General features: G+C 36.3%; 1 protein-coding gene across 3 annotated transcripts in view; it reads right to left on the bottom strand.

Annotated features, from left to right (window-relative positions):
* LOC102680982 overlaps positions 1–11302 on the bottom strand; it is a 56664-nt gene extending 45362 nt beyond the window's left edge. For 2 of the 3 annotated variants that reach the window (XM_031510483.1, XM_031510481.1), the window contains exon 1: positions 10687–11302. The gene's annotated coding sequence lies outside the window, so the exon portion shown is untranslated. Of the gene's footprint in view, positions 1–5465; positions 5941–10686 lie in introns of all 3 variants that reach the window. The other variant, XM_031510482.1, reaches the window with a different exon arrangement.

Raw genomic sequence — 11302 nt, 5'->3', positions numbered from 1 at the left:
ATATATATATATGTATACGTGTCTTCTGGTGAAATGTATTATTAAATCATTCTTAACACGATCTCTGGTTCATGGTGAATATTTTAAGCATGGAAGGGTGGGCATCAAGATTGATTGACCGAACGAATTTCGTCGGAATTTATCTTTCGATTATCGTATCGCCATCTATTATGCAATGTTCGATGACGAAAAGGTTTGAGATAATCTTATCGTGCTATTTTAAGAACTTGATCTTTAAAGTTTAAACTTGGAATAGAAGGGTTTTAACTTGGATCTTGATTCGTAAGGTATCTTTCTTAGGTTTTAATTTTTTTCAGGATATTAAACGGATATTAAGAATTAACAAGGATTTGTTGGTAGATGTAACATTGCATATGTCCTTAATTTGGGAAAGTTGCTCCATAATTGCCTACTCCAGTTTAACACGGAATCTAATACCCCCGCGTGGGTTTAGGATCAGAGTGCACCGCGGTTGAATTAACATTTCAGATGGTCAGATAAAACAATTTCACGACTGAATTGTGCAACTATGATAAGGAAGAAATCAAGAGCGAGTTTCTCAAAAGAGAAAGAAAATTTCTGTCTGCCAATAATATCGATATTTCATTAAATATACATTTCAAAATTCAAATAACTTAATCTTGTCTTGTTTTCATACAAATACAAACTTGAAATTAACTTTGAATTGAAACAAATGTTAACGAAGCTTTCAGCTTATAGATAGAAAAAAAGAATAGTATAATGAGAAAATTCGTCTTGGATGTGCATTCTAATGACGATTACGGAAGAATATATAAAATAACAATTTTCTTTTTACCACCGAATGATATTTCATGCTTTCATCGGGCTATTTACAAATAGAATTCAACTCCTTATATCAAATTACTTGCAAACAATGCATCTGCATAGAATGGCGAAAGTACACGTGGCACAGCAGGAGGTTTCGAGGTAGACAGTGCAGAGATAACGTTATTATACCGTTCGCGAAATCGTAATCGCAGGTGCAACACGCGAGCTATATCTTTCGAGGTGAAATCACTACGGATTAATCACGGATTATTGATAGTCGTGGACAAAGAAATGTTGAAAAACAATTGCACTATGATTGACGCGATTACGGAATGGACAATGGTTAATTCAAACGGACGGCATAGATTAAAAAGAAAGAAAGATTGCGCGTGTATCTCAATAATACAGGATACCTTTTTCAGCCGCGCAAAACAGCAAACCGTTCCATTCATTCGTTCTAATGTACGGTTTTCATATTCCATTGTGCGAAGAAATTTAATCTTGCCAGAAGCGTTAATTAAAGTTCAAAATAGAAGGTTGTAATCGATAAAGAATAAAAAATAGAAATTTTTTTTTTGAATCGAGTTTACGTTTCTTTTAAATCCAACGAAAAGGGTAAAATTATTATATTTTTGTCTATTATATTTCGTTTTTACTTTATTCCAAAGCACGTTTATTATTCAATATTTTATCCTAGCTTGAACTGCACCTATATATACATATAGATATACGTATATACGTAGATACAGTCAGTCATAAAAATTTTGATACAATTTAAAAAGTTGTGTTTATCAAAGTCAATGAAAATTCTATACGTAACGAAACTTTAATGTAATAAGTATAATAAGTATTTTTCCAATGAAATATCATATCATTTCGAAAGAGTGAAATTATTTTTTCCAAAATATGATTAACAGTCAGTGAAATAAAGTTTTAATGCTTCTATCACAGTGTCGTAATTTTCATTACGTCAATTTCTTTATTAAAATAATGCGCGAAACTTTTGTGACTGACTATATTTTATATATATATGCGTATATGCGTGGGTACAGGTATAGAACGTATCAATAACAGCAGCAAACGTGGTTTGTGCGTCGTCTCGCATGCAAAACTGTATTCGTCGATAGAATTCGAGCGGAAGGGTTGCAACCACCCCTCGATCGGACAGACTTCAAGATTGGCTGCTGTACGGCGATAACGTCATTACATTTCTCTCGCGTTCGTGGCCGATGTCACGGTATGGGTACGATAGGAGGATGCACGAGGCGAAAGTATGCAAGGAATGCCAAAAGTTTCGTTGCAAGAGCGCGAAAAGAGCGTGGGCCGCGTTCTGGTTTCAGGTCCTGACATTTTGCGCTGACCCTTGCATGGAAGATTAATTTCACGGGTGAAAAGCTCGAATCCGAGAGATGTTGCACTGACCGGTTGAACGTCGTTCGAGGGAATTACATGTTAAAGTACGTCAATGTACTTATATATATGTGTGTGTGTGTGTATGTATGTATGTACATATGAATTCGAGAGCAAGTAGAAGAAGTTTAAAGAAGAATATTTTTGTTATTCCACGATCGTAGTTATTCGAGAGTATCAAGAATTCTTTTATTCTCAGAATCTATGTTATATACGTACGTATGCGTTTCTTTAAAAGTTTTTTTTTTTAACGATCTGATTTTTTGATCTCTCTAAATCGAGTTTAACAAATTCTCGTGGTAGTTCCGATTTGAATATAAGATTTGCCAAAGTTGATTTGGAAAAATTGGAATTCAATTTAGGCGAAACCTGATTCTCTTATCAATTTTTCTTGTTTGTTGAAGGTGTAACATTGGACATATTATATTTCTTGTTTCAATTCGAATATTTCATATATATCGTAAATGTTTAATTATTAATAAAGCAATCGTTTCGGAAATGTTTAATTTCAATTAATGCGATATAAAAATATTATTACGTATTTTCGTTTCTATTTATTAAAATATCGTATCGACGCCTCGTTGATTTTTAAAAATCAACGTGAATCAGTTTTTTTAATTTAATGGGAATCGAACGAAACGTTTCGTTCAAATCGATCAACCAACGTCATTAAACGTGTATTGGTAAATGAACCGTGGTGATTTTCACCCTTCATCCCTATGGAGTAATGTAAGATTATCAGCGTGGTAATTGGTGGTTAATTGGCGCACTAAATTTCTGCTTGCCCGATGCAGCGGCCGGATGAAACGGACTACGATATATAATGCCAATTATACTTGGCAACCGAAGTTAATGTAGGCCGGGGGTGTTAATGGGTTAATACCCGGTGGGAGTATGAAACGGGATGAACAATGTTCGTATACCATTAAGTTCATGAAAGTTCACGAAAGTGAAGCCCACCCTCCGCCAATTTCGTGCAACCCCGTTATTTACGTTCTTCCCTTGTGACAGGCCGGAAACAAAGTGGAGCGCAATAAAAGTTATCCGAATCTCGATCGATTTTCTTCGTAACCAAGGGGCCGATGTTCGTCGTGCCAATGTTGCAGACACGTGGAACGTCCAACTTACGAGACTTTGATTTACTTAGCAACGTTATTTACGATTCTTCGATCAGTTTAACGATTTCTTTAATTATTTTAGATATACAATTTTTTTTTTATGTATCAGAATTTCATCATCATTCTTTTGAATGAAAATTCATCTCTTTCGATGAATTATGAAAGTATAAATAATGAGTAAGGTAAATAGTAAGTAAAGCGTGATGAATATTGGGATGGAAAAAGTACGAGTCGGTGGATCGAAATGTTGGTGATTGATATTCTTACGATTGGTTTAACCGGTTAAGCCGCCAAAGAATGTCTTCTTCCTAGATTTGATATCTCAAGTTACGTTTTCTCTAGCGTATCAGCCAGCTTGATAAATTGCACACATTCTTCATCGATGCAAGGAAAAAGTTGAAAAAGTCTTATTTAGAAAAATTGCGAGAAAAGAAACTCGATAAATTTACTCGATGAAAACTTTCGTTTATCAAATCTATTATAATTATATACTAATTTATACATCAAACAATTATAGAATACTTGATGAAACACGTAGAAGAACGCAATTAAAGATGCATTAGATACGTATTCACGAAACAACGTCATGGTTCAAGATTAAAGATATTCGTTATGTTAGATTAAGATATTATTATTTATGATTTGTTTTTTCTACCTGAAAACGTTTGAGTTCCGTGCAACGATATTTAAATTAAATCGTGCCACTAGGCCAAGTTTATGAGAAAAGGTAGCCGGCTCGATATCGCTTATAGTCTGGAAAATACGGATTTACATTGGACGGTAGACATTTCTGGACTAGCAGGTGATTGAGGCCGTGTATCTGGCATTAGTAAACACTCGATCTCCCGTGCTCAGCAACGATATCGGACGTTTCCTGATTCTACTTTCGTAAACGAATGGACGACGGCCATTAACGCCGGCCGTATATGTGTCACGCGTGCAATGTATGCATAGGAAATGCATACACGGCTATGATACATGCACTGTATCGTCGTTTAACGAGCGATTCATGCTCGTGGAAATAGCTTTCCTCACGATGATACAATCTTTCCAACGTTTTTTTAATCTTTCGCCTTTTAACCGGTAAACGTGGCCATTTACTCGATGCGTTTCACGTGAAATAGCGTAAAATATTGAATAAAATAGAATGAAATAAAATGTTGACTCGATTATTTTTTCTGTCAATTATTATCGAACATGATTAACAAAAAAATTATATTTGTATACCGATAATAAAATTTATCCCCTTTTAATCGATAAATCGAAGCGTAAAAAATAGAGTGCAATAAAGTATTAGGATGATGATATTTAAATTTTATTCTTTCAGTTTTCTTAATTAAATCATCAAACACAATTTAAAAAAAGAACATATTGATAACTAAAATTTATATTATAAATATCGAAATTTAACTTTCTGTTCTACATGAGTTTAAAATTGGAAAAAAATTGTAAAAGTTACTGAAAATATTGTAAAAAAAAATATATTTGGAGAAGGTCAAAAGTATCCCCTATTTAAAATAATTTTTACAAGCCAAAATTATTTTAAATTGATTTTTTTTTTTATTCACAAAAACAATCGTGACACATGTCGTTCAAAACGGTACCGCGTTGTAACAAATAACGAGGAAGAATGATTTTTGACTTTTAACTTTAAATATATGTTGAAACACGTGCCGTATACGTATAAATATGTGTATAAATAAATTTTAACGTGCCCTTTAATGACCTTGGTTATTTGCAATTTCCATACGTCATTTTGATCTATGTCGAACCTTTATCATTTCCCTATTCATTTCTAAAAATTTCCAAACCTTTATTTCCGCTACTCTTTCCTCATCGAGCTATCGAAAGGTCATAAAACAAATCGTGCAATAACGTGCGTATCATCGATAAAGTCTACGATTTTCATGCGGGAGATACGATTGATGTGCAAACAATAGGGTTGTAAATAGTGGTGGGTAAATTTATATGAATTTTTCTATCCATGCGTATCCATTGGCGTAGATTATATTGATTGGTCGATTGTATTCACGCAAAAAGAGGAAAGAGAGGAGAGAGAGAGAGAGAAAGAGAGAGAGAGAAAAGAGAGAAATAAAAAGGAGTATATACAGGCAGCTCTTCGATTAAGTTTGTTTTTTCAGAAATTACCTTTTCCCGCAAAATATCGATGACTTTACTTGCCCGTACGTTTATAACAGGCCACCAATAATGGCAGGGATTTTGCGTGGCTGGTTATTAAAATTTGCCCGCAGCCAGGTGAAAATATTAGCACCCGAAACTTCTTGCCTCTTTGTTTTAAAAGTTCGGCGTGCTGCGGTTGAAAGCATTTATTTCCAGAAGTTCGTTTTTTAAAAGGTGCAGAGAGAAAACAAATTAAAGGGTGGAGTGGCGCGGCAGTATATTATTGTATTATTCCCGCGGAATCGAAATTTAATTATCGAGGACGTAGCTCGCGTTGTACCATTGCTCGAGCACTTTTGAACAGTAGTGGGAAGAGTAATTCGGTAGGCCTCCATTTCCCTGCCTTCCACGCTTCCATCTAATTACGAATCTTTTAGGGCTTGTATGTGACATTGAATTTGATAACCCACTTTTCACCCGGCACACCTGTTTCAAAGTGCTTCTAAAAAAAAAAAAAGTTCATTTCTCCGCATAGGCGCTTTTTAAAATTCTCATTTTTAAAAGCGCACGAAAGCGTATCAAATATATTTTGGATTCTTTTAATCGGATATCTTATTCTATTTCTCGCCACCAACTTTTAAAACTTTCGTTTCGTTTGAATATATCGATGAACTGGCAAAGTCTTGATTTTTTATTCACGATCCACGTAATGCCAATAATATTCATAGGTTATTCACAGATATTTCAATTATTAGACATTTTAAAGAAAAAAGAAACATATTTATAAAATCTTCTTATCCTTTTTTGAAGATAAGTTGTTCATAATATATCAATTTTTAATCTTTATTTATCGATAAATTGTTATTATTAAGCATAGCATCACTTTAAAAAACTTTAACTTTACGCAAACCATCGTTTCGATTTTGCATACAAATTGCTTCCGGCAAGCAAAACTAGAAAACATTCCATTCATAAATCCTCCCTCTCTTTTGCGTTAGAAGTTCACGAACGAAAGGTTGATCATGAATCGAGAGAGGGAATCCCCAACTTTTCTTTCAACTTCATCGATCTCAACTTTTCCTCAACTTCATCGATCGATGATAAGTCAACCGATATATTTGAATTACCTATCGAGTTACGAGTAAATTGATCATAAAAAATTCTTCGAGCTACTTAACCCTGATGCTCACGTATACGTCCAATGTCCGTGAAAAAATATGCATCCTTCGTGTACGTGTGTGTATGTATATGCAGGGAGGAAAGGGTGTACAGTTAAAACGCAGTGCAGTAGATCGAGGGAGCTTATGACGCGCAGCACGTTTTAGATGTGCAACCTTGTGCCAGCTGTACTCACATATACCAAACTTATGTACGTGTACGTACGTACGAAATGGGCGCAGCTGGCTTAACAAAGGGTGTATGGATAATATCGTTTGCGCTGCTTTGCACTCGAGCTCGACATTCGTCACAGCCAGCAGATACATTTTCGTGGGAATCACAACTTTTGCGATTTCTTTTATTCCCTTTCGCCCATTGTCGCTGATATTTCTCTATCGAACTTTCGTATCTCTATCTTCCTCGCTATTTATTTCCTCTCCTTTTATATTTTTCCCTTTTTTTTTTTTTTTCCTCCGTGGGCGCCGATCCTCCCCCAACCAGGGATTTTACTTTGGGGGAAAAAGCGTGTGCCGAGCAACCATTCTGTATCAATGAAATGGTCGCTTTTCCCTTTTGCACGCTTGCAAGAACGTTCAAGAAAAAGATCTACTGTTCTCTCTCCAAACTCTCACGGGTTTCATTTCCTCGTACTCAGATGTCTACGCATTTTGAGCGGAATAATAAACGATGGTAAACTAGTAAACGTTTCGTTTGGGCGTAACGAATATTTTTTCAATGTATCGATGCTCTTTTATCTCTTTCGTATATTTTCTGGTTCTATTTGCCTGCGTTTTCCAGCATTAATCTTACCTACTAGCATCCTTCTTCCGGTCGTTTCATGAATAAGAAACTTTATTTGGCGTAGAGGGATGAAATGCGTGGCGGCGCGATCAATGTTGGTTCATCAGAAATTCGAAAATTACACGAATCCCGATCATTTATGCCTCAGCTTCCAAAAGTCTAATTTATCTTTACTTTTATCACATCTTTTCATTTCTATCTTCGCAAAGGGTGATTCCATTCACGATGGTAACCTCCTTTAAATATTTAAATTCACGGTTTCACTTTAAACTCGATTTTTCGGAAATTACATATACGCAAAGTATCCGTCCAGCACGCGTATCGAGCGTGAAAATGGCCGAGAAACATCGAGTGTGATTGATCGAAGAAGTAGGAAGAGGCGAGGGATGAAAAAAAGTCGCATCGACGAAGCTGTGGTGCGTAGGGTCGGTAGTTTGTCGTCGATATTTCGCAAGTTCCGAACGAGGCACGGCCTTGCATTTCTCGCCTTTTGTGAATTGCTCTTGCACGTGACCCAGCTGCGCGAGACGTCATATGCCGTCCTCCCGGGGATGAGAAGGACTTGCTTCCTTTTTAAAATCATTTATGTCGTGGTACGACAGCGGCGTACTCAGGCTGTCGAGATATCGAGTTCATACGACCCTTGAGCTCAAACGTTCGGGCGATCCATCTGACGAGTTTACACGGATGTAGAAAAGCGAAAAAAAAAAAAAAAAAAAAAAAAAATGGTTTTCAAATCACGAATTGGTTTTACGCCACACCCGATCGAGTTTGAAATTTAATCGGATGCGCTGCAAATACGCACGACTCTTGCTTTTGTATGTGCATTGGCCATTGTTTTGCATTTTATATCTTTAATTCGTGTAAAACGTTATTACTCGTGATAACATTTGATTTGATAATACACGCCAACTGTCCAGATTGATATTTGTTAGTTCATCGTCGATCAGGAAATATCGAGATACTGTTCGCTATCGAAACGTATCCAATCTATTTTATCTGTAATTTAATAAAGGATTAGGCAAATTTCGTTTCTAAAATTATGTATTCACTTGGCTTGGTACAAAAGTACGATGTTTCTTGAGTTGCAATTGTGTCGCTTTGAGTAATAGCCGTTGGCAAAGAAAGCGGGATAATATTAAATAGTAGGTCAGTTCTGTATTACGTCGAATATAAAAATTTGTTTTATTACGATTGTTATTGCAATTTTTTTTCATTATCAATTGGAATTTTTATATTCCTTTTCCTTTTGTTCAATAATAAAATTTTTAACATTGAAATTTTTAATCGTGTATATGTTTTTTAAGCATATCATTTGAAAAATTTCGCTTCTATATTAACGTAAACGGAAACGAGATCTGTAAATGTATTTACTTGGCGTTTGATTGCGTTACGAGATACGTTTTTTTTAAAACTTTCGACTTTTCGACGAGAGGAAATGTTGGAAACTAATATTAACTCTTTCACATACTCGAGCACGTTTTTTTGATGGATGAAAGTATGATAAAATATTCGAATCAATCTAATCGAAACGTTCATCACGAGTATTCGAAGAATTTAATTTGAAAATGAAGCATATTTTTTGCCGCTGGAATTAAAAAGAAAAAAAAAAAGGGAGAGACAAAAAAAAAGAAAGCACGGTATAGTCTCAACTTCCACTTGTGCCAGCTTTAAATCCAGGAATTCACGCGTACGCTACTTTTTTCCCTAAATATCGATCCTATTCGGTCTGACTAGGCCATAAACTCTGCTATTCCGCAAGACGTGTGCTTACCTTTCGGCTCTCAGTTACCAAGTTCATTGATCGAGATAGAAGAGAATTTGAACGGTGCCAAGGTGGAAATGAAACTACGAAATGGAAGAAATCTTGAAAAGAAGTTGATTAGAAACGCGTCCTACCGAATAAAGAAAAGATTCATCCATTTAATTTCATTCGATCAATCAGTTTGTCCAAGAAATTTTTATTAGACGTTAAAAAAAGTAAAGTTAATCATCGATTGTTATTTCCATCAAAATTTCTGAATATTTTTATTTATCACTTATCTTCTCATTTCTTCTCTTCAATTCTTTTTATAAAATTTCTTATTAATCTTTAAAATATATTTTGAATAGATGTATATCCTTAAATATTATTTTTTATTACGATGATGATTTTTTAAAGAATTCTTTTATCCAAATTTATAAATAGAGAAAACACTCAAGAATAAAAAAAATCTTTCGTTTCAAAGAGTATCGTTATCTTGAAGTACCGAGTGAATACATACATTAACCTTATTAATGTTTACCTTGAACTTCACTTTTAGAAACTGTTACACAATGGCCTTTGTGCTTCTAGGAAACAGTTATATTCAATTCTTGCATGATAGAGAATAATTTTTTCGCAGGGTTTTTCCGTACATTCACACAAACTTTCGATTTTCTCGTACAATGCTCGTCATAAACATGCATTTGTACATATTTACCTTAGAAAAAAAAAAAAAAAAGAAAGAAATATTTGAATTTTCACAGATTTTATCAAATATTTGAATAGATATGTACACAGAAATCGTACGTTGAAAAAGTACGATTTTTCGATAATTCACAATTAACGAATTCAATTAATTTCAATTGAAAAAAGAATTACACCGAAAGAGTAATCAACAAATTGCTCGTAGAATATTCATACGGTTTAAAAAGAAAGGAGAACAGAAATCACTCGATAGAAGTGGTAACTCGAACAGAGACGTTTCCAAAGTGTCGTCCTGTTGGCGAGAAAAAAAAAAGCGGCCTGGCAACCCTCATCTGGTACTCTTACCGACCGACTCGCGCACGAAAAGAAGAATATTCGCCACGAGGTCACGTTGCATCCCCTTTTCCATCCGCTGTCGTTACAATGTATGCGCATTTACGTATGTGCGCGTGTCGTCGCGTTCGTAATCACCCCATTTCACGGTTAATCAGCCGAGAGGCCGGAAGACAGGGAAGGTCAGAAAAGGGAGAGGTGAAAAAGAGAGGCAAGATATCTGGGAAAGAAGAAGAGTAGAGGATAAGAGGCATAAAACGAAGAGAGGGACGAAGATGCGGAGAGATGACGGAGAAAAAATTGTTACAGAGAAAGACACAGTGAAAAGAGGCCATCGATACAAAAGGAGAAAGCGAGGGAGGACAACGTGATAGATAGAATGACAGAGAAAGAGAAAGAGAGAGAAAAAGAGAGAAACGGAAAAGGATTCGTGCTTAGTTAGAATAATGTACGCATAACGTGTAGCATAGCCGAATATCACGGTTAAGTGCTCGATATATACCGCACCTGATCAATTAAGCTGGTAATCACGCCGAAATCACTGGTTAGGCTGCCGGCACTCATCCACCTCTTTCACCACGATTATCTCGTGTATCGTTCGATCGGCCCACGATTCTCCCTTCTGATCAACGCCGCCAACATTTCTCCCACCTTTTGTTTCACACGGTGCGCTTTTTTTTCTTTTGCTGGTTTACACGACGGAACGATAAACAGGTGGAGCCTGTCCCGAGGGAACAGTCCGCCGAGAAGGGTGACCACCACGGTCGCAACGAGCCTTCGACCCTAGCGAGTCTCGCTCCTCGCACGACTGACTGAAGCCTAGAATCGAGGCTTGCAACCAACCCCCAAACCTCTCACCCCTTTCAACCGCTGGGGAGGCCACGCAAGTGGCGCCACGAGCTTGCAAAAGCTCACCTCACCCCTCTACCATCTCTACATCCCACCATCATCGAACGCTGCTCTTATCTACGGGGTGGCGCGCGCGGTTAAGTTCTTGCATCCTCGGGATCTTGATGCTGGCACGGTTTAGATTCGTCGCCCGGTTACCCCGCAGGTTTTAATTTCATTCGAGCGCGCCCCGACTCTCCCCGTAAATTCGCGGTATCTTCATTTCAAGAAATAT

Source organism: Apis dorsata, unplaced genomic scaffold (genome assembly GCF_000469605.1).
Source record: "Apis dorsata unplaced genomic scaffold, Apis dorsata 1.3 scaffold_231, whole genome shotgun sequence".
NCBI classification, from domain to species: Eukaryota; Metazoa; Arthropoda; class Insecta; order Hymenoptera; family Apidae; genus Apis; species Apis dorsata.
Note: the sequence above shows the minus strand (reverse complement) of the source record. Positions and strands in the feature narration are given on the sequence as shown.